The sequence below is a fragment of the Capra hircus genome, chromosome 12 (assembly GCF_001704415.2).
Source record: "Capra hircus breed San Clemente chromosome 12, ASM170441v1, whole genome shotgun sequence".
Classification (NCBI taxonomy): domain Eukaryota; kingdom Metazoa; phylum Chordata; class Mammalia; order Artiodactyla; family Bovidae; genus Capra; species Capra hircus.
In genome coordinates this window covers 60,113,409-60,137,940 of record NC_030819.1, presented here as the reverse complement: position 1 = coordinate 60,137,940, position 24,532 = coordinate 60,113,409, and the positions used below count along the sequence as shown (strand labels likewise).

The following is a 24,532-nucleotide window of genomic DNA, read 5'->3' as shown; positions in this document are numbered from 1 at the left end:
GTCCATGGGGTCGCTGAGGGTCGGACACGACTGAGCGACTTCACTTTGACTTTTCACTTTCTTGCATTGGAGAAGGAAATGGCAACCCACTCCAGTGTTGTTGCCTGGAGAATCCCAGGGACGGGGGAGCCTGGTGGGCTGCCGTCTATGGGGTCGCACAGAGTCAGACACGACTGAAGTGACTTAGCATAGCATAGCAAAGGGCTTTGCCATTGACAACTGGGAAGTGACATTGACTATTTTCTCATCCCAGCTCTCTATCTATGATCAATTCAGTTAATTCTCTCCATCCTTAATATCTTTAAAATGTGCCCCCCTCTCTTGTCCACTGACGCTTATTTCACTGAAGCCACCTGGGTTTTACAGTAGCAGCCTCTGAACTAGAGACCGGCTCCTTTAGTCTTGGCCCCTCCTTTCTTCTGTGAAGGTGTACACAGGTGGTCTCCACTCTAGATGGATAGTTACTCCCATAAGCTGTAGAGAGTCAATAACTTCCTTACTCTGCCTTTTCTCTATAAAAAGCTCTGCCCAGTCCCTGTTGGTAGAACATTCCTAACCACTTCTGGTTTGGTGCTGCTGGGTTGGAATTTATTGTTGCTCAAATAAACTTTTTCAAAAAATAATTTTTTGGCTGCCCCAGATCTTAGTTGTGGCATGCTGAATCTTAAGTTTTCCTCACTACATGCAGGATCTTTTAGTCCTTGGCACGTGGATCTAGTTCCCTGTTGTTGTTGTTCAGTTGCTTAGTCATGTCTGACTCTTCGTGACCTCATGGATTGCAGTATGCCAGGCTTCCCAGTCCTTCACCAGGGATCAAACCTAGGCTCCATGAATTTGAAGCGGGCAGTCTTAGCTGCTGGACCACCAGGGAAGCCCTTGCTTAAATAAGCTTTGAACTTTGAACGCACCAGAGTTCGTCTTTTAGTAGTGGCAAACCCAGGCCTCAGACTCTGGCTGCTCTGCCTTTGGAGCCTCATTCTCCTGTCCTTCCTGGCCTCACACTTGATGTTTCACCCCCGTAACTCTGAGTAGTTGTTCCAAATACAGATTTTTAGATCCTGTATTCTAGGTCTCTGCTCTACTAGGACTTGCTTCCTATACCTCCTTTAGTCAGCTCAAGTGTAACATCTTTCAGGCTCTTCACTGACCGGTCCTTCCTCCTCTTTTAGGTGCTCCAGTTCACACCTCCACCACACTCTGTTTGCATCTCCAGCATTGCATTTAGCATCCTGGATGATATAATTACCTGCTTTTTTAGTATCTTTCCCTGACTGGGTGGTGTGCATCTGAAGGCAGGGATATAGTCTGTCTTCTGATGGAGGAATAACCTTTGGTTGGGGACTGGTTGCATGTGGGATGGTGGAATTGCCAGGATTTCCATGTAGAAGGAGCTGAGAGTTGAGAGAAGGGGGTGGGGAATAAGATGAGGCTAAAATGTGAGCAGTGGCCAGACTCTGAAAGCTTTCCAAGCCGTTGTCCATTTCTGAGTTATTTTTCCTCTTCTTAATAGGCATTGTTTGGCTATGCTTTTCTAGACAAAAATGAAGCAGAATATAAATGAAATGTTTTTTGTTTTTCTTTCACAGAAGCAAAGAAAGTGATTTATCTCTTCATTTGGGGAAAAAAAAAAAGATCAGCTAACAAAGGGAGTGGTTGTAAACAATAGAATTAATTGCCTCTCCTAGGACTATTATTTGGTATCTATTTAAGGCTACTAGATTTTATTTTAATTACTCTGTTGTGTACTCTATTTGCATATATTTGCATACCTCTCAGTGATGCCTTTAAGGAATCTAAGATGACTTCAGCTGTCTGCAAGCCTTGCCTTCAGAGCTTAAAAAAGATAGAATATCTCACAGAGAACAAAAGAAAGTGTCTCAGGGCAGAGATATGTCAGAACATGAAGGGTTCTCCTTTTGATATTGTGAACCCAAGATCGCATGCCCAATACACAGCAAGGCCAAGCAAACCAAAAAGTCAGAGTTTGGAGTGCAGAAAGGTTTTTTTGCAAGGGCCACACAAGAAGAGCAGGGAAGCTGATGCCCAAATCACCTGAATTCCCCAGAGAGTTTCAGAGAAGCATTTTAAAAGACAAGGTGAGGGAGAAGAGTCTTAGGTGTGTGATCAGTTCCTTAACAGTTCTCTGCTTGGTTGATGGTGAGGTAACAGGGCATTGCCAGAAGGGTTAACATTATCAATCCTCAGGCTCCACTAGGTCTGGGGGCTACAGGCTCATGGTCTTCAAGTAGATTACCTAATTATTTCTGGTTCTCTTTTTACAAGGTATGCTAGACTGAATAATGGGTTCCCAGAGATCTTTATATCTAAAGTAAAATATGTTACCATAAAAGACATGTCTTTCCAGACATAATTAAATTAAGGTTTTTGAAATGGAAGATTGTTTTGCATTATCTGAGTGAGACCAGTATTATCATAAGGATTATATAAAAGAGAAGAGTATGTGGTGTGATAATGGAGGCAGAGATTGGAGTGATATGCTTTGGATATGGAGGAAGGGACCATAAGCCAAGGAATATGGGTGGGCACTAGAAGCTGAAAAAAAGAAGGGAAATGTAGTCTCCCCTCAGAACCTCTAGAAGGAACCATCCCTGCCAACATCTTAATTTTAGTTGATTGAACCTTGCTTTGTATTTCTGATCTCCCAGAAATGTAAGGGGGGTTGTATTTGTGTTGTTTTAAGACAAGTGGTGGTGACTTGTTACAGTGACAATAGCAAATACATGAGTTAAAGCAAAACAAATCTTTGTGATTTTCCAAGTGTGCATGCGTGCTCAGTTGTGTCCAACTCTTTGCAACCCTGTGGACTGTAGCCTGTCAGTCTCCTCTGTCCATGGGATTTCTCAGGCAAGAATACTGGAGTGGGTTGACATTTACTTCTCCAGAGGAACTTCCTGACCCAGGGATTGAACCCTATGGCTCAAAGGCAGATTCTTTACCACTGTACCACCTGGGAAATCCCAGGACCCTCTGGAAAACACCAAAGTCAGTTTAAGTGTAAAAAACACTTTGAATTTTCTCCCCATTTTAAAATCTGGGGAAATTTGGTCCCTTATTAACAGAGTAGCTTCTGAAGTGTCTCAGTGGTAAAGAATGCTGCTGCCAGTGCAGCAGATGCAGCAGACCAGGTTTAATTTCTGGGTCGACAAGGTCTTTGGAGGAGGAAATGTCAACCCACTCCAGTATTCTTGCCTGGGAAATCTCATGGACAGAGGAGCCTGGCAGGCTACAGTCCATGGGATTGCAAAGAGTTGGATAGGAGTAAGCATGCATGCACACAGACATACGTATGAATACATATATGTCCCAAACTTGAGTTGCATATATACACACACACATATATGTAATCTTTGCTTCTGCTTATATTGCAATGGGCTTTTCCTTGAAGTTGTATTATTCAGGGTTTCTCATACAATATATACACATGTATACATATAAAACTATGCTTTCTGACAAATGTTATAATATTTTATCTTGTTAGAAATTACCCCCAGAAAAGAATTATCCATGTGTAACTAAATCATTTTGCTGTAGAGCAGAAATTAGCGCATTTTAAATCAGCTGGACTTCAACGAAATTTGGGTTCCCTGGTGGCTCAGATGGTAAAGTGTCTGCCTGCAATGTGGGAGACCCAGGTTCGATCCCTGGGTTGGGAAGATGCCCTGGAGAAGGAAATGGCAATCCACTCCAGTATTCTTGCCTGGAAAATCCCATGGATGGAGGAGCCTGGTAGGCTACAGTCCATGTGATTGCAAAGAGTCGGGCACAACTGAGCGACTTCACGATCACTTTCAACAAAATTTTAAAAATTATCCAGATACCCAAAGATTATTTATGAATTAACTAAATTTAATGTTATCTTGTGTTCTTAATGTTAACTAAAGATCTTGAATATTATGTGTAAATTGGTATATTACAGAACACAATCACTGATGACATTAAACATTTAATTATCAGAATTATAATTTAATTTGTTCAATTTGTTACCAGAACTTGTTTAAATTAAATAATTTTATGTTTTTATAACCCCAAATTTTATATCAAATATGTTGTCTTTCTGATCAGTAAACACATAGGAGTTTTGAGGACTTCAGATGAAATTATTTATTCATGTGAAAAAAAATAGAAATCTATTGTGAAATGTTTTCTTGTATTATAGTCTACATAGATAAAGTCAGGGAGAAGATATATAGCTGCTTTTAAACTGAAATGGTCAAACAAGTCTAATATGTCCAAGGATTCACTTTGGTTACATAAACTTGGGTTTTTACCAAGCAAGCAGTTTTCCGGTTAGCTATTTGTTGGTTTGTGGATTTAAGAAATGAATGATAACATATTTAAAGTATAGAAGCTTAGTTTACTTTCTGGGAATTCTGGTAATGTTAGATTTTTGTACAGGTTTATTATTATTTATAACACAATCAGAACAGAGCTCCTTTGTGAGGTTTTATAATCTATTTTGTTAATACTTGCCCAGTGTAGTTACATATTTGAGTCTCAGGCAACAAGAGGGAAGTGAAAGTGAAGTTGCTCAGTCGTGTCCAACTCTTTGCAGCCCCATGGACTGTAGCCTACCAGGCTCCTCCGTCCATGGGATTTTCCAAGCAAGAATACTGGAGTGGTTGCCATTTCCTTCTCCAAACAAGAGGGAAAGAAAAGTGAAGTCGCAACCACATGGACTGTAGCCTACCAGGCTCCTCCATCCATGGGATTTTCCAGGTAAGAATACTGGAGTGGATTGTCATTTCCTTCTCCAGGGGATCTTCCCAACCCAGGGATTGAACCTGGGTCTCCTGCATTGCAGGCAGACGCTTTACCATCTGAGCCACCAGGGAAGCCAAACAAGAGGGAAAGATGTTCTCAATGACAAACAGCTGGACAAATAGCTTGACTCTCCAGTTCTGCAACATCAGCCATAGGTCAGAATTAAATTCAAAAATCACAAACACAAGTGGATACTTTAAAAAACTGATTTGAGCTTGCAAACAACTTGACAAAGAAATGAATATGCCAGCAAACCAGATTTGCTGCTTTTTTCCCGATCTCTATTATATGTTTGGGAATCTTGTGATAGGACAACCGCCACCCCCCACCCCACCCCCCCCCGGCGCACACACACACACACACACACACGAACTCCCAAAATGTTATCTTTAAAATTTTTAAATATTATTCTCATACAGATATGGACTAAGTGCATGTAAAAGATTTATTTAATTCATTGGTAAGGGAACCAGACAAGTGGTAAAGCTGGTTCAAAATGCATTTGAGGCACAGTGCATTTAAAGGCAATGAAAAAAAGAAAAAAAAAAGATTTCCAGGTAGATAAAAAATTGTTTTATAAACTACAATAAAGGTATAATCTTTGGAGTTATTTTTTTCTGCACAGAAATCATTTAATTTCTATAAGATAAAAATCTGATAGTCACAGTTTAACTTCGTAGCATCTGAACCCTAATTAACAGTAAATGATATGACAGAGGTACAGTCCCATGGAAAATTAAATATTCCCTGCATGGATCTATCAGAAACAATGATTCAGTATAACAGTGAAACAGGACAAGCAACCTTCCTTTTTCCTCATTTTGTAATTTTTTTTTTAATTTATTTTTTTTTTTAAATTTTAAAATCTTAAATTCTTACATGCGTTCCCAAACATGAACCCCCCTCCCACCTCCCTCCCCACAACATCTCTCTGGGTCATCCCCATGCACCTGCCCCAAGCAAGCTGCACCCTACGTCAGACATGGACTGGCGATTCAATTCTTACATGACAGTATACATGTTAGAATTCCCATTCTCCCAAATCGTCCCACCCTCTCCCTCTCCCTCTGAGTCCAAAAGTCCGTTATACACATCTGTGTCTTTTTTCCTGTCTTGCATACAGGGTCGTCATTGCCATCTTCCTAAATTCCATATATATGTGTTAGTATACTGTATTGGTGTTTTTCTTTCTGGCTTACTTCACTCTGTATAATTGGCTCCAGTTTCATCCATCTCATCAGAACTGATTCAATGAATTCTTTTTAACGGCTGAGTAATACTCCATTGTGTATATGTACCACAGCTTTCTTATCCATTCATCTGCTGATGGACATCTAGGTTGTTTCCATGTCCTGGCTATTATAAACAGTGCTGCGATGAACATTGGGGTACATGTGTCTCTTTCAATTCTGGTTTCCTCCGTGTGTATGCCCAGCAGTGGGATTGCTGGGTCATAAGGTAGTTCTATTTGCAATTTTTTAAGGAATCTCCACACTGTTCTCCATAGTGGCTGTACTAGTTTGCATTCCCACCCTTTATGAGTATGATATTCTCCTGTAGTTGGCCCCAGGGAACTTACACAGAAATGTAAATTTCTACTCTCAGGAAGGGAAGGTCTCTCTCATTCATTCAACAAAAGTATTTGACATGTGTTTTGTGCTAGACACTGTACTGGGCCCAAGAGTATAGCAATAAGCAAATCATTGCAAAATATCTGATGGTCCTTACATTCTAGTAGTTTCCCTGGTGGCTCAGACAGTAAAAAAAAAAAAAAAAATCCACCTGCAATGAAGGAGACATGGGTTTGATCCTTGGGTTGGGAAGATCCCCTAGAGAAGGGCAGTAGAAGGAGATAGATTATAAGCAACAGGTGTCTACATGTTAGGTGGAGACTGTTGGGTGTTGAGATGTGTGACAGTGTCAAATGATGGAAAGTGCTAAGAATCAAGCAAGAAGTGGGAAAGAGGAGTGTTACTACTTTTAGGAAACACTTATAGAAGTGACACTTGAGTGGATATAAAGGTAGCGAAGAGGACTGGTGCCAGGGTTGGGCACAGGGAGATGATGGAGTTTGTATTGTCTCCCTCGGAGAGAAGGGTGTGAAGAGGGAAACTTCTAACAGGTATGGGCTTAGATGCCATTTCAGAACTTTGGCATTATTGCATGTAACCACTGGGTGGTCAAATGCTGTGCAATAACCATGCATAATAACCATTGTATGGTTCTAAAAGTTTGGCCTTTACCATGGCCAATAAATTTGGGGCTCCTAATAACACAGTTTTTGAATCATAGATTATGTTTGTTTAATTTTAAATAATAAAGACATTTAAGTGATAAAATAATTATTATATTCCTTTAGGGATTTTAAAAATAATATTATGTCATAGATGCTATTCCACCTCCTGCTTTAAGCTCTTTGGGGAGAGAAAAAAAAAAAGTGCTACATTATGTTTTAGTCTTTTCTTCTCCGTTATAAGCCTGTCTGGAAAGTGTGCCTGTCATTGATTTTGATCTGAAAAACTCTATCTTTTTTCTGTAACTTAATTTCATTTCTACAAAAGAAAAGTACCACTTATAATATTGTATATGTCATGCAGAGAAGAGTAGAAATAATAATTGCCAGTGCTTCAGTCTAATTTGTGCATCTCTCAGAAATGTCAGTAATAGGCAGCATGCACTTCTGAGGATGGTGAGTCAGCAGAACAGAGAGCGCTTAAATAGAAACAACCCAAGCATGTGATAAAAGGTACTCAGGGGTGATTGGCAACCCTAGTAGGATGGTGCACCAGTTAACTTGATAATATGAAGACACCCAGAAGACTGTATTACCTTGGAAATCTAATGGAACCAAGTAGTCTTAAAACAGGCCCTTTATGTCATTAAGGATGATTTTTTTCAGCACTACCACGTCACAGGCTCTGCAGTATTTTGGTAGTAACAGATCTGAATCAGCAATCCAAGGGGAATTTCAATTTTGGTTAAAATTCCTGCTAGACTGTAACTGCTTCTCTTTTCAAATCAAGTCGAGTCAAGTTATTTGTATACGTACACAATTAGAAACTCTTTGCAGGCACCTACTGCCTCATAGGTGTACTGCCGAAGTTTTCAGACTTGAATGACAGCACTGCCTCTGAATCTTATGCCACTCATGGACACTGATCATGATGGTAACTGCTACTGAGTTGCCATGTGTACAGCACCAGACACTGTAAGAAGTGCTATGTAGATGTACTCTTATCTGATCCTCTCAGCAACTTTAGGACTAAATCTTAAACACACTGTGTGGCTTTGTGTAAGTCCTAAGCTTGGGGTTTGAATTTTCTTTCTACTATGCTAGTTTCTCTGCCCTCAGATAATCTTGGCAGTTTTTCATAAGAACCATAATAAGCAAATGTAAATGTTTAAAATTCTTCATGTATTACAATCTTAGGTTAAAGTGCCAAATAAGGTCACACATGGAAAGAAACTTTAGTGTAGATTGAAAAATGAGGACTTTTTAACTTTTATAGCTCTGTCCCACTTAGAATCACTTTTCATCTAGTAGGGGAAAAAAAGCAATTTCATGAAGTGCTAATTTTAATCAACTTGCATCTGTATAAGGACCTTAAGCCCTCCTCTTGCATATTCCATTATATAATTCCCCCCTTTCTAGGCCTGACAGCGCTGAAAAGATTTATACCTGGACTTGTAGTTCGATATACCAGTGAAAACATACGATGTTTTTTTCCAATTTCAAATATCTTTTCTTTTCCTGAGTATTAGTTTACAGAAGGGCTTTGCTATGTACTGTAGTACATATCAAATTCAACTAAAAATCAGAGTAAATCTCAAGTTCTTTCTGCATGTGAGAGAAGTCTGCTTATTCTGTTGATTTTTTCCTAATAGGATTACAGATTTCAGTAATTTTTGAATTGAGGGGAAGAGATCAAACCTCTTATTTCTTAGCTTTTCTTTTCATAATTCAGATATGCTATAGAGGCTACTGGAATGGTTTTCACCACTCAGCACAAATGTTATAGCTTGATGCAATTGTTTTTGCTTAAGTATAATGGCCTTTATTGCCCTAAAACCACTTCACCAAGGTTCAGAGGGGAAGCTTTTTTCCCCCAGAAACAACTTTAAGAGGCACTCTTTGATTTCAGTGTTTAAGGGCCAGGTTAGTTCCCAGAAGACATAAATGAAGACAGCTTTTCCAGAAGCACAAGTCTCCATTCTAAGTCTCCATTGTTACTTAGGTAGACTCAGACTTACTACTTCTTATGTTATGAGAGATATCAGCTCGATGGTGGTACCTCTTTCTGTGTGATCCCTATCCCTAGAAGATGCATCAGTCAGGATTCCTTGTAATACTGACAGCACACCCATATAGGGTAACTGAGGAAGATTTAACGAAGGGTCTCATTTCCAGGGTGTAACTAGGATTAGGAAATCCATGAAGGATGGTGAAGGCAATCAATAGGAGGGGTATTTACTTGTGCCATGGCCTGTGGGGGCAAAGGGAAGGAAGTGACTGTTAGAACCTGGAGCAATATAGCTAAAAGAAAAGTACCTGAGGAGGAGCTCTGGCCTTAGTAGAGCAACCTCTGGCAACTGTGAACTGGGAGCAGGGAGCTGGGGAAGTAAGTACCTGGTCCCTGTTCTGCTAGCATGTTCTGACCCTTAATTGGTGCTTCCCCTTGGCTGGGTCTAACCGGAAGCCAGATTAAAGCCTTGGGTGAAACAACTAGGTTAATGGATTAAAAGTGGATATGTGACTTCAAGGATGGCTGTTCCTTCATTCATCCATTCATTCGAGGAAATATGTCTGTCTTTTGTTTTGTTTTGTTTTTTCCTACTTACCTTTTGGCGCACTGATGATGAGCACTGGCATTACAAAGACACAACCTTGCTTTCTTAATGCTTACCATTTTATATATAAAGGCAGATAATCAGACAGTTAACCAACAATGAAGTTACAACATAGTGCTTACAGCAGAAGTTTAAGCAAAGTGCAACTGAATCACAATTAAAAAGAGGTGTCAACTGTTAGTTCTCCGAAAAGACCTGTTGACTAAGCAAAGTTTAGTTTGGTGAAAGTGAAAGTCGCTCAGTTGTGTTCAACTCTTTGTGACCCCATAGACTATACAGTCCATGGAATTCTCCAGGCCAGAATACTGGAGTGAGTAGCCTTTCCCTTCTCCAGGGGATCTTCCCAGCCCAGGGATCAAACCCAGATCAAATGAGTTTATTAAACATAGCCAAACTACCAGTGTCCAGAGTTTTTGATAAAATAGTTTCAGGTTAGTAAGCACACAGTGAGTTGAGGATATTGAGTGAGTCTTGATGAGCACTCTGTCTTGATATGTAAACTACTTGAATTGACTCATAGTTTTATCTTATAGGAACAAATATTTCCTGGAGGAAAGAGCAAAGATATTTTTGCTTCTGAATATTTTTTAACATAGGCAAAGGAAAATATTCTTGGTTCCAGGACATTTAACAAAGACACAGTAAATTAATTCAATTTCAGTCTCAGAGTCGAGAAAGAAAGTAACATTTATTAAACATCACTTATTAACCAGGTAATACTGCATGCTTTAATCTTCACTCTAGCCCTGAAGAGTTAAGTAGTATTATTAGTTGACTCATTGCAAATAACCTTGATGCTAGGAAAGCTTGAGGGCAGGAAGAGAAGGGGGCAACAGAGGTTGAGATAGTTGGATGGCATCACTCACTCAATGGACATGAGTTTGAGTGAACTCTGGGAAGTAGTGAAGGACAAGGAAGTCTGGCGTGCTGCAGTCCATGGGGTCACAGAGAGTTGGACATGACTTAGCAACTGCACAACAACTTTCGTGTTTTATAGATGAGGACAGTGAGACTCAATTACCCAAGGTCACAGAACAACTGATAGTGCCAGGAATTTACTTTCCTGTGGGAGTGGAGAGTTGGGGAAAGATATTAAAAGGAGAGAATATTCTAGATGACCTCAAAGATACATAAGATAGCAACAATAGGGGAAGAGAAGATGGATAGGAATGAGGAGAATGAATTCAGGGGAAGGAAACAGTATGAATGTCTTCACCCTGAGGTGTGACAGCGCCTAACACGTTTTAGGGAAGGCCTGCAGGTTTGTGGAAGATTGATAAGAGGCGTGAGGAACCTATGTAATTAGTATTAGGGCTCATGAAGAGAAACACTTTTCTTCACCTCCTTCTGTTGCTTTTGTTAAACAGGGACTTTCACCAACATGTCCACCTTCTCAGGATTGGATTGAGGATGTAGCTTAAACTTGAACTTTCCCAGTCCTCAAAGCAAGGGGTCACTAACCTGGTTAGTGAGATGGGGTGAAGTTCCCTGTGCTTTGTGGGCCGGTGTTTTAAATCTCTCTCTCTCACTGAAAATGGTGATGAATTGTTTTAAAATTAGTTTTATATCAGTCCTTAGGAAGACAGATTTAATTCTTCGTCTCCCAAATATATCTTAATATCTTTATAATCCTAATTCAAGGTTTTCATCACAGGAAGGTAAATATATAGTATGTATCTTTTTCTTTTCTTTTTTTTAAACAAACCTACATTTTAGAAATCCATTTTAAATGAATTAAAATTTACAACTATGTAAGTAATTTGAACAACAATTTTGTTATTTTGTTTACCAAAGCAGATGGAAACAGTTAATTGTGAATACGCTGGGAAATGAGCCATTTCCAATTCAGACAGGTAATCATAATATTTGGGAGAGATGTTTGCCAAGCCATGATACAAGGATAGTACCCATCACCAAGCATCATTTTTACTTAACTAAGACAATAAAAACATGTTTTCTGACATAAATTTATATAGAACCAGCATATCTTCATTTGGCCTTAAGCTGTGTTAGTCACAACTATTATACATTGTGGATTTTATAGGTATTTTCAGGCTACTTTTATTTTTTCTATTTTATAGAGAAGAAACCAAGGTGCTTATCTGTTATTTTCTTCTCGATCTTGTTTCTGAAGAGTCAGACTCACAATTTGAATTTAATGGGACTGTCTACCTCCTATTGTGAAGAAGGGTTTTCTAAAGAAATAAATTAATTCTAAAGAATTCAATTCATAAATTAAAATTTGTGAAATTTCTGAAATCAATTAAACCGGAACCTTGAAGTATTGAATAGGGCTTAGTAAGTTAATGGCTTCTTGTGACATATGAACTTGAAAGAAAAGTACTCAAAATATACAACATAATTAGAAATTAGTGTTTTATCCAGTTTGGGGAGTTTTAGAAAATCCTAAATGAAAAACCTTCCACTGCACAGTGAAATACTGTTTGCTGTAGATATAAATATGGATAGAAATATATTTGTTTACTGTATTGAGTTTTACATATTTTAAGGCTTTATTTATTTGAGGTATAGTTGAAATATTAGTTTCAGGTGTACAATATAGTGATTCAACATTTTTCAAGGTTATACTCCATTTCAAATCATTATAAAATGTGGGGTATGTTCCTTGTGCTATGCAGTTTATTCTTGTAGCTTATTTATTTTATACATGATAGTTTGTCCCTCTTAATTCCCTACCACTAGTTTGTTCTCTCTCTGAGTCTATTTCTGTTTTGTTACATTCATTCATTTTATTTTTTAGATTCTACATATAAGTGATCATGTAGAGTATTTGTCTTTCTCTGTCTGACTTATTTCACTAAGCACAACACCCTCCAGGTATTTTTGATGGAAAAGCATTTTCTTTTTCCCTTTTTTTAAAAAAAAATATTTATTTTTTGGAGGGTAATTACTTTACAATATTGTATTGGTTTTGCCATACATTCTGTCATTAAAAATATTTATTTTTAATTATATTTCTCTATTTTTGTTTTTTTTTAATGTACATGTAAAATTACAAAAATTTAAAAATACAGAAAAACAAAAAACAAGGCTTTCTGCTACATTTCAAAATTATCAGCTCCCCTTCTAGAGTCAATGACTATAATAAATGGTCTATCATTTAACAAAATTTTATGCATATACAAGTGTCTATCCACATTGTTTTCTTTAAACACAAACTATTAACATGCTATACAAACTTACCCTTACCTTGATTCTTTTGTTTAACCATTTATCTGATAGATTGTTCTATATTGTCTTGTAAATTGTTTTTGTCTCTTTTTAAACAGCTACAAAATATTCTCTTGTATGAAAGAACCATAATTTATCTAATGTGTCTTCAGTTTAACAATCACCTCAGATAAATGAACAAGGAGACTTTCATATTTTTTTCTTTCTTTCTTACTTTTTCATGTGTTGAGGCTTGGCTTGTCCTGACACTTGCATCACCCCTCTGCTCTACTATGCCTCAGCAAACAATTTATATGACATGTAGTTTACTTTTCCACATTCCCACAATCTCAAATTCTGTTTGCAAGCTTACTTTGACAGTGAATCGAGGATTTGGGATCTTTGTGATAATCTGTTGAAAACAAAATTGAGATTCATCAGTCTAGGAGTCTTGAGCCATTGTGTCATTGAAGTCATTTTCATTCTGTCAGTCCTGCCCAAGAGGAATTCAGTATTTTCCCATGATAGTCTCTGTCTGGATAAATGATCTAATCCATACAGTTGTTAATAAAATTGCTTTTTGTTGTACTGATGAACTTTGTCAGAGTCAACATATAAATATCAGTAAGTGAATGCTCAAGTTATGAAAAGGCACTGTAACCTATTCTTCAGTTAAGCAAAACACATTAAGTATCTGCAGTGTTACTGGTAATAGGCTAGGTATGGAGGTGCAAAGGCCTCTTAGGTGGTGCTAATGGTAAAGAACCCGCCTGCCAGTGCAGAAGACCTAAGAGATGTGTGTTCAGTCCCTGGGTGGGGAAGATCTACTGGAGGAGGGAAGAATTCATGCCTGGAGAATCCCATGGACAGAGGAGCCTCGTGGGCTACAGTCGGTATGGTCTCAAAGAGTCAGACAAGACTGAAGCAACTTAGCACACACCCATGCATGGAGGAACAAAGATAAATGGAGTACGGTTTTTGCCTTCAAAGGGCTTACATTAGGTTTCAGAAATAGATATAAAAAGAGACAATGTATTTTCAAAGGTGGAGGCTTGATTTTGCATCATGCTATTTTCCATGTATTGAAAGCTTTCATACATCAAAAAACTGTGTTAAAACAAGGTAACTGGGGTCTAGTTGGATTATTTCAACCACCTCAATGACTATAACCCTCTGCTGCTGCTGCTGCTAAGTCGCTTCAGTCTTGTCCAACTCTGTGCGACCCCATAGACGGCAGCCCACCAGACTCCCCCGTCCCTGGGATTCTCCAGGCAAGAACACTGGAGTGGGTTGCCATTTCCTTCTCTAATGCACGAAACTGAAAAGTGAAAGTCAAGTCGCTCAGTCGTGTCCGACTCTTCGCGACCCCATGGACTGCAGCCTACCAGGCTCCTCCATCCATGGGATTTTCCAGGCAAGAGTACTGGAGTGGGGTGCCATTGCCTTTTCCACTATAACACTCTATCTCAGACCTAATCTATGGGTAGTGACCTTGAATGTTACAAGTACACTATGAAGCATGCTATCTTATTTGTCTCTGTCTCTCTTTTTGTGCTGTGCCGGGTTGTTTGTGGGATCCCTGACCAAGTATCAAACCCAGGCCCTGGCAGTTAAAGCAACCATTTCTAACAACTAGACCCCCAGGGAATTGCCTGAAGCATGGTATCTTAGAAGTCATAGAGCAGAAAGGATCACAGGCCACAGGATTTATTAAATAAACAACACACACAATAATATCAAGGGTAAAGAGATAGAGTAAGTAAACGTTCTTAGATTAGGGTACAAGCAGATGGAAGGACCATCGTATCGAAGACCTGGAGTTCACAAGGCTCATGTATCCTCTTTTCCTCTCTGTCTCTCTTTGCCATTGCTGTCCTCCCTGCTCATAGTGTGCTTATGAGGACCAGAGTTGATGATTGAGGTGGAACTTCACAGGTAGTAGTCCTGGGCCATGATATATACTTGTTTTATTGGAGACACTCAAGACCAATGACATTTGGACATCACAGTGAATTGTCAGCCTGCTAAATAGGTGTAGAGTACTCAAGTCATCTGGGGTAGAGTACAGATGGGGCCAGAATGGCATACTAGATGTCACCAATGGATGACCGAATTTGAGGCTGACATAGTATTCATCCTAGAGTTGGCATGATTTGGTCTTTTTGTTCCTTTCCACCTCCAAACAACAATCTTGTTTATTCTATCATGGTTTTTATTTTATTAATCAATTGTTGGCATGTCTTACAGGTTGCTAACTTGCCATGTATTTTAACATAGCACATGAGTTCTACCTATCTCTCATGAGCAACTTGCTTACTTATTACTTGCTTGCTTATTATGTATATATAACATATCCTATAAGCTTTACCTATTTTTTTTGTAATTTATATGAACTATATTTAACAATTCTTATGAGTTCAGACTCTCCCATTTGTTTCCTTATCTTCTATAGTACAACTGAATATTCTCCAACAACATGGGAAATGCACATTTTGAGACTTTGTTCTTGAATTCCAATCTCATTTTGTGTATGGGTTTTGAGACTCAAGTTCAATAGTTCCAAACTGGACTCATCATCTTTCACTATAAATGCTTCCTTGAATATTCTACAGTGATTGTTGACATGAATTCTCACCTTAGTCTTAGAATTCTCTTTACGTCTTCTCTCTCTTTACCAGAATCAACAAAGAATTTTGCTCTTATCCTAAAATTATCTCTTTTATCTTCTATTTCTGATGTTCCAAGGCTTTTCAACTTGCTGACAGCTTTACTTTTCTGCAATACAAGCTGATTCCTAGCTACCTGTCCCACCTTCTCCCATCTCAATCCCTCCCCCAGTATTACTTGCAATTTTTCCTAAATACCATGCATATTCATACATATGAGTATTAGCATATAAAACAGTAAAAAAATTAAAATAATTGTAAATTCACAGGAAGTTGGATAACTGACATAGGTCTTATTTATGTATGCTTCATCCATTTTGCCCCAGGTACATGTTTTTTCTATGTTTGGGATATCACTTCTTCCCTTAACTGATTGACATATTAAAATTTTGACCATCCTTCTTTTAATACCTGGCTTCAAAGTCATACAGCTTTCCAAACTTCACCCTGCTGTTGCTGAATTAATCACTTCTTCCTTAGTGCTGAGTTTTTCCCACATGGCATCATAACTATCTTCTCTGAGAATCCATAACATCTTTGAGAACAAGGACTGTGTTTTATTCACTTTGGAAATCAGAGGATGTAGCTCAAATCTTGGCACATATTAAGTCCCCAAGGCTTTAGCAATACATGAACCGTGAACTTCCAGATGTTCAAGCTGGTTTTAGGTTCCTCTGGCAGAGGAACCAGAGATCAAATTGCCAACATCCAATGGATCATTGAAAAAGCAAGAGAGTTCCAGAAAAACATCTATTTCTGCTTTATTGACTATTCCAAAGCCATTGGCTGTGTGGAGCACAATAAACTGTGGAAAATTCTGAGAGAGATGGGAATCCCAGACCACCTGACCTGCCTCTTGAGAAACCTGTATGCAGGTTAGGAAGCAACAGTTAGAACTGGACATGGAACAGACTGGTTCCAAATAGGAAAAGGAGTACATCAAGGCTGTATATTGTCACCCTGCTTATTGAACTTCTATGCAGAGTACATCATGAGAAACACTGGACTGGAGGAAGCACAAGCTGGAATCAAGATTGCCAGGAGAAATATCAATAACCTCAGATATGCAGATGACACCACCCTTATTGCAGAAAGTGAAGAAGAACTAAAGAGTATCTTGATGAGAGTGAAAGAGGAGAGTGAAAAAGTTGGCTTAAAGCTCAACATTCAGAAAATGAAGATCATGGCATCCGGTCCCATCACTTCCTGGGAAATAGATGGGGAAACAGTAGAAACAGTGTCAGACTTTATTTTGGGGGGCTCCAAAATCACTGCAGATGGTGATTGCAGCCATGAAATTAAAAGACAGTTACTCCTTGAAAGGAAAGTTATGACCAACCTAGACAGCATATTAAAAAGCAGAGACATTAGTTTGTCAACAAAGGCCCATCTAGTTAAGACTACGGTGTTTCCAGTGGTCATGTATGGATGTGAGAGTTGAACTGTGAAGAAAGCTGAGCGCCGAAGAATTGATGCTTTGAACTATGGTGTTGGAGAAGACTCTTGAGAATCCCTTGGACTTCAAGGAGATCCACCCTGTCCATCCTAAAGGAGATCAGTCCTGGGTGTTCATTGGAAGGACTGATGTTGAAGCTGAGACTCCAGTACTTTGGCCACCTGATGCAAAGAGCTGACTCATTTGAAAAGACCCTGATACTGGGAAAGATTGAGGGCAGGAGGAGAAGGGGACGACAGAGGATGAGATGGCTGAATGGCATCACCGACTCAATGGGTATGAGTTTGGGTAGGCTCCAGGAGTTGGTGATGGACAGGGAAGCCTGGCATGCTGCAATTATGGGGTCACAAAGAGTCAGGCATGACTGAGCGACTGAACTGAACTGAATGAAAATATTGTGAATTTGCTAGAAATTTTTTTTTTCAGAAAACAGGATGTAAAAGTACAATTGTACACAGCAGATGCATTTAGTAGGTGGTGTTTTAGTAAGTGTTAGTCACTTGGTTGTGTCCGACTCTCTGTGACCCTATGGACTGTAGTGCACCAGGTTCTCTGTCCATGGAATTCTCCAGGCAAGAATATTGAAGTGGGTAGCCATTCCCTTCTCCAGGAGATCTTCCTGACCCAAGGATTGAACCTGAGTTTCCCACATGGCAAGCAGATTCCTTACAGTCTGAGCTGCTAAGGGATGTTATTGCAGATTCCTTTCAATATGATATTCCCTGGAGAATTTAAAATATTAATTCAGTTTCCAAAAAAAAATACTATTAAGTTCATGAGAGCATCTACTGAGTAATATGAGATAAATATTGAAGAAGTATGCAAATAAAAAAATCCCAATCTAAATTTTGGAACCAGTTTTATTTTCTGTCCTTCCTTCCTGTTACAAAGATGTAGTAGTAACATCACTTCTGGGATCAGAGATTCTTACTTCCTGCTCTGTTGACTCCTGTCTCATTCTCTGGGAGCAAAGTTGCATGTGATCTGAATGTGTGTTGACTTCTCCAGGCTCTGTGTGTGAATGAGGAGGCCACATGAACATGTTGGTGACCCCAGTCCCTCCTCAGAGTTTCCTAAGCTTTGTCTCACTTGTGGCCTTGATCAAGACTTTGAATCTTCTCCCTCTCTAGGTACCCCAGCAGTTTAGCTGAGGGAAGCTGCTGACTACAGTGGCTGCATCTGGCAACCCATTTGCTGTGCTGGGGTGGTGGGCACTTTCTGGCTGCTGTTCATCCTTATCCTATAGCTTCATTGCTGCACAAAGGTTGTGACAGAAACAGTAATGCACACCCATCATGCACACCAAAAGTGTTTGTATGAACAGATTTTAAAAAGGCATTATGTTGACATTGCAGTTAAGATTGTGATGGCAGGAAAATGAGGAAGAAAGTGAAGACAAGACTGCGATATAGATAGAGGAAATAGGTAAATGTGGTACTTTTCATATGCGTGCTCACTTCCTCAGCTATCACTGATGATAATCTTACCAAACAACACACCACCCGCCCTGGCTGGCTTCACCACGTCTTAGCACCTGGTCATATCATGAACTCTGTTGGAGTCATATTTTCTCCCTTGTTAACAATATAAACTCAAATTTATATCCAGCGTCTCATAAGTTTCTTCATCAAAAAAACATTTTCATCCCTTTCTGAGAAAGGTTAGACCTAGTCTGTGAGTCTGGTTTAGGCTATCTTGTCCTCTCTATTTGTTGTGTCTTTTCCAACTGTACTTTTCCCCAGGGCTCCTGCAAACACTCTTCTCACCTCCGAAAGAGCAAATATGAAAAGCCCTCATGTCAGGCATGGTAGGAAGATCCTGCTGAAGGTTGGTTAAGTTGGAAGTTTAAGGAGGGAGGGTTGTTTTTCCTGTAATCGCGATCCCTGTTAATGAACGATACATGTTCTAAACATTTACCACAGTTTCTTTTGTCTTTATTCTCTCACTGAATTAAAAATAAAGTATGGATTTTTTTCAAGACAAGTGAAGTTTTTTAATTCACCAGAGAATTAAAAACAGAAGAATTGCACTTCATGTACCCCTGTTGACTTTAGGAGCAACTGGTGTTGTTCGGAAATGATCACACAGGCATGTCTACTTCTGGGCACTGAAATTACTTTTCTCTCTTTTCATTCTCTGACATCTTAGAAGGGAAAACAAGGACTTTTCATCTGTTTGGAGACAAAGAACTGATGGATTGTGTGACACAGCACTTTTATTCTTGGCAAGACTTGACATCGAAAGAGCAGTGGGAGATAGCTTTCAAGTGGGCCTTAGGAGAAAATTCAAAGGACTGTGTTTCTGCAGGGTCAAGTATCTCTATCCTGAGAAAATCACTCAACACAACAGGGCTAGAGGCAGTGGGCACTGTCACTCGTACATGCTGTTAGCTGTCACATTCTGTTCTGTTATGCAGAAGACCTTACAAGAATAGTGATTCATTGAATAAAGAATAAAGTTCATTAAGATAAAATTAGATGATCAGGAAAGTGAGTCAGCATTTTAGAGCTGTTACAGTAAAAAAGTACTTTGCAATATGTTTTAGAATTCATGTCCTAAATAGTATTACTTGATTGTCCGTGGAGGGCATATCAGTTAAGAATCTCATATGTTTTTGCATACAAGCCTTTTCTCCATCTGTACCAAGCTAGTATCCTAGATTGATTGTGAAGGTGCAATCAATCAATAAATAGAAAAATTAATTATGTAAGGTGCTAAATTTTTGTTCTTTGAATGAGATTATTTAGGTCAAATTTCATCCTAAGTTTAGTTATTGTATCTCACCTGGGCATCATTTTCTCATTGATTCAAATAATTTTTTAGTCATCTGTTTCCTTCCCAACTTATAACTAACACCACATCTTAACTCTACCTGCAAACATAGTCTTGTCTCTGGAATTAATAAAATTAAAATGAAAAAAAGCAAGGAGAACAATAGAATTTGGACATTTTATTTCTGTATTTCTTAATAGATTCCTTAAAGTAAAATCCATATTTCACAGTTAGACAAAATTATTGTTTAGTCTCATTGAAATATCCAGTACACAATTTACATTTACTGATTGCCAGCGTTATGGTAGTAGGTTTAACAGAAACCCAAAGCTGATAATTTTCTTTGAGGAAGAAAGTACTCTGAGATACTCAAGATCCATAGAGATACAGTGAAATGTTGTCTATAATTTTCTTCCAGTAGTTACATTTAAAAATATTAAAAAATACATTAATTTTCAATAATGTATTGAATTCAATGTATCTAACATTATTTCCATATACAATCAAAATGTAAAAATGGAGACACTATATTTTATATTTTTTATTATACCAAGTTTTCAATATTCAGTATGTATTTTATACCATCTAAATTTGAACTAGCCACATTTCAAGTGTTCAGTAACACTTGGAACCACATGTGGTTAGTGGCTGCTATATTACACACACTCAGAGATAATAAGGGTAATAAAATTAGTACATGTTCTAAATATAGTGTAACTATAATTTTAAAACATTTTATACTTCCCACAACCTTGGGTTTTCTTAAAATAAATTTTTACAAATTAGATTTTGAAATCTCATAGGTACTAAGACAGGCATGTTATAGATGATGGGTATATAAAATAAATTTAATTTTAAAATATATTTTTAAAATATAGGTATGATGTATTTTTTATATGTGGGTTTATACACATATACCAAATGAATTTCTTTTATTAATTTTGATCTATAGATCCTTTTTTACAAAGTCTTCATTATATTTCAATGGCCTAAAGTTTGACTCAATTTTTCTTATTAAAAATATATTGAAAGAATGAATTCAAGAACCAAGCATTTTTAGAGCCAGCATTACAAACTTTTCACTGTTAGTTGGATGCCTAATTTGACAGGTGTGGTTTTTAATTTGCAGTTAGAAATGCAATCATGTTCTTTCTCTTTGATTATTTGACTGCTGTTGAGATAAATGCAGCATATGCTACTTCATTGGCCTCACTTTCTTTTTCCATCTGAAATTCTGTTTAAGTCAGATTCACCTTTGAAAACTCACACTGGCTCATCTCTAAAACTTCTGCTAAAATAGACCCATATCATTATTAGATTTAATGTAAACAGTCTTGTTTTTTTTAATATTTTAGATATATTTTCTTTAACAGTGAAAAAAAAGTCACTGTTTCTAAGTGTCTTTGAGATCAGAGAGTGAACTTGAACTTACACGTAGTGAGACCAGAATGTGGGCATCAGTCACTAAATTTGGAAGTGAATAGAGCCAACAACCAGAAGATTGTGCCTTATCCCACTGGTTTTCCTTACTCACCTTTGTGATGCACTAATTCTTGTGAAGCAATAACATCTCTTCATGAAAAATGTAAGTGGCACTGAAGTATAATTACTAGGGAGAGGAAAGAGGGGAAATAGTTCTTTGACAGAAAATACTGTATCTGGATAAACTGAAACAAAGATGTTGAATATTAATACATATATGTGACAAACTGCCATATGGAAATAAGAAGTGGTATCTGAAATTAGTTTAGAGTTCGTGTGGCTAACGTCTTTCAAGACAGGGGCCATCAAACTTTTTCTGTATAAGTCCAGATAGTAAGTATCTTTGTGGACCATATAGTGTCTGTCAGAATGAATCAACTCTGCTATTGTAGTTCAGATGGCAGCCATAGGCAATTACAAATGAACATGGCTGTGTTCCAATAAAACTTTATTTACAAGCAGGTGCTTGGCTATATTTGACCCATGTAACTCCTGTATAAGAATTATGTCGGGTAGCTGCACTGCAACTTTCACCTTCTTGGATACTTCTTGAAAATAACCGCATAATGGGTATGGTTTCTCCTGAATCACATTTCCCACAATGAGACATATTTCTTATCCCAAAGTTACTATTTTATAACTATTTTATAGTTAAGTTATGAATTTGGCTGCTCTAAGAGAGATCTGAAATTATAGTGGCTTTAAGCAAGACAGAGGATTATTTCTGTCACGAGTAACTTTCCCTAGAAGTGTATAGCTAGCTGATATAGTGATTCAGGGTGTCACCTTATCTTCATCCCCATCCATGGCTCACCATCACCCAGTCTGCCTTTGGAAGGAAAGGTAAGGGTACAACCCGGAAGTTGGTCACATCACTTCTGCTCAGATCTCACTAGTCAGCACTTAGCCAAACAGCCCCATCTAAAACTGCAAGAAAGGCTGAGAAACAGAGCATTTATTTGGCAAAAGGAGAGCACTAGAGTGGTAGGGTAAATTTCCCAAATAAATTTCCAGAACTCTTACTACTACAGAAAAGATGAATAACAATGGGGAGGGCATGTAGCTGCAACTAGATTTTCTGCTTAACTCTTATATTTATAGAACAGTTTAGGGCCTGAGAGGAGATACCTACATTTTAAAGTTATATTTTACTGTAATTCATGTGACGGATTATATGCTGTTGTGTTATTTGAGGATAGAGACTGTCCTAAAGTCTTCAGGCGTTTTTTGAAACACAAATAACAGGTATGTACTATACTTGGTTAAAAAATCATTTTACAGCTTATGTAATGGCAACTATTTTGCATATGCTACTTCTTTTACTGAGTCTATGATAGACATTACTAATAAATCTTAGCATTCTTTCCCACTGAACTTAGACTTGGCCTTGGGCTCCTCTGTATTCTGTTCCAATCAGGTAGAGATGGCATTCCATCAGCAGTTTATTTGTTCTTCTTGCTTAAAGTTACAACATTCTTCTTACTTTGTATCTTTGACACCAATCTTATCTATAGACAGTGGTGTGACAATAAATAAATGAAATGTTTTTTGTCTTTTTAAGTCAAATCTTCCTCCCTTAAATTTTGTTTAATTTTCATCTTGCTTTTATTTCCAGACTATGCTTTATATTTCATTTTATATAATTAATTTTAGTCACACAACCAGAATTGAAATAATTTTATTCAACTTCTTAATTTTTTAAATAGAAAAAACTGAAACTCAAAAAGATGAAAGGACTTACCCATGGGAACACAACTAGATATTGCCAGCATTGAAGCTAGGTTTCCGAACCCTACTCTACCACACTAGTGCTCTCCTTTTGCCAAGATGAAATCAGTAAGTGACAAGAATATTTAAAAATCAGGAATAACTATAGCACTAATTAGATAAGACTGATCAATATCAGAACTTTAATTTTTCAAGTTTCTATTTCTTGCATCTGCAAGAACCAACATATTTCATTGTCTTTTTATGTAAAAGAATTGGTACCCTAAGCAATCCTTGCTCTAATGTTTGGTTGCTTCTAGAAACTTTCAAATTTTGCAAAATGGATTTGACTTTGTGAAAAGTAGGATTTGAAGATTGCTTTCTAGTACATCCTCATTTTAGTCTATAAAGAATGCTGCTGCTGTTCTTTTAATACCTGGGCATTTCCTGCTTCAGTAAGGTGCCTTTATGTGAGATTCAAAGTACTGACTTTTGTAGAATATTTTCCAAAGTAATTTATAATAGTGATTTTTAAATTTGTTTTAGTGTATTTTGAACCATGGGTCTATCAGGTTATGTTGCTTCTCATTTTATTCAGATATTTTCATGCATTCAAAATTGCTTGTATTCTCTCAGGCAAGGCTGTCCACTTCACTTTTCCTTATGTGCTAACAGTTTTTCTCAGCAGGTGTGCTGCTGCACCTGAAAACCCGTATAAACAGGCAGGTGAAGTTATAGTATCTTATTGTTTCAAGGACAGAAAAAAAAAACCATCAGCAAAAATAAGTTCAAGACAGAGAAGTCAATTATAGAGCAAGAAAATCTAACTACAGTGTGCGTCTAAGAAAGTATACTTTTAAAAAACATATTTTAAAAGATGGACTAAATCTTCCCATTAAAACTTTGAGTCCTCTAAGTTCCAAAAATGATGACACTTTCACATGACAGAGAAAATTAGTCTAGTACAATAGACCAAAAGAAATTTTGATAGATCAAAATATACTAAAAATAATTTTGAAGAAGTACTTGAAAGCAATGAAACTTCATGAGTATAACTGAAAGACAGAACATAATTCATTCTGATGGAGCCAATCCTTGAGCTTACCTCATATTCCACAGTTTGACAGCATTGTGTATTCAGACACAGAGAGGACAGGATTCTCCTGCATACTGAAACCACGCTCAGGTAAATCTGGAATGCCTGCTCATCATTCGAACACCTTCCCTGGATGCATGGTATCTACTTTTACTTTTTTGCTTCCAAGTTGGCCCAACAAAAGAACCTTTCTCAACAGATAAACAGTGACTTACAAACAGTCCATGTGACTCTTTTCATATAAACAATGACTCACAAGCAGTCCATGTGGCTGTTTTAGTGGTACATTTATTTGGTAAATATTTAATGAGCATTTACTATGAGTTAGATGCCGTGGAAACTTATGTTGGAAAAGTCAAAGTTGTAGCCCTCAGAAATTCACCATGTAATATGCAAGATAAATAAATGAACAAATCACTTCTGGACTACACAGCCAGTTACTGCAAAAGCAGGGAGTTTCGCCCAAGTGTCGACAGAGGAGATGGTTGGAACCCGGCTGTGAGGCTTTGGGGGTTCATGAAGTGGAAAGGGTGGGACAAAGAATTCAAGTTG

At 37.9% G+C, this 24,532-nt stretch overlaps 1 long non-coding RNA gene and 1 other non-coding gene across 2 annotated transcripts in view; one reads left to right on the top strand and one right to left on the bottom strand.

The window, feature by feature from the left end:
* The window catches only part of LOC102178917, a 543,725-nt gene that overhangs the window by 132,118 nt on the left and 387,075 nt on the right, over positions 1 to 24,532 (top strand). The gene's annotated exons all lie outside the window — the stretch shown is intronic.
* Positions 4,782 to 4,853, bottom strand: TRNAC-GCA. Its single transcript has one exon. It is a non-coding gene; the product is annotated as a tRNA-Cys (tRNA).